A 466-nucleotide genomic window follows, 5' to 3' on the forward strand; every position below is an offset into this window, starting at 1 on the left:
GAGCTGGGGCTGGAGCTGGAGCTGATGCCCTCCTGAGCACAACCTAGGCAGCTTGAGTTGAAGCCCTGTTCTTCGGTACCTTCGCCATTCGCTTGTTGCCGTCAATGGGGCCATGGTCCTTGTCTTTCATCCTGTCGTCCCGCCCCCCCCCCCCGTTCGTTGCGCGAGTACGCCCAGACAGAGGAGACGACGACAGAGACAGGGACAGGAGAACGATCCATCATGACGGTCCTTTGTGACCTCATTCGCCGAAATCACCATCTCGTTGCCCAGTGACTCTTCCCACAGACACGAGTGCCGCGTCAGGCACCACGAAAAGACCAGCCGGAGGCTGTGATGTCTGTCGGTCTGGGCTGTCAACAATCCATCCAACTGACCGCATGTCGCCCTCGTTTCTCCTCTTCGCCCTGAAGGTGACCGCCGGAGCATCTATGCCTCTACCAACGCCCCCCCCCCCCCCCCCCCC

The sequence above is a fragment of the Verticillium dahliae genome, genomic scaffold, assembly GCF_000150675.1.
Source record: "Verticillium dahliae VdLs.17 supercont1.22 genomic scaffold, whole genome shotgun sequence".
NCBI classification, from domain to species: Eukaryota; Fungi; Ascomycota; class Sordariomycetes; order Glomerellales; family Plectosphaerellaceae; genus Verticillium; species Verticillium dahliae.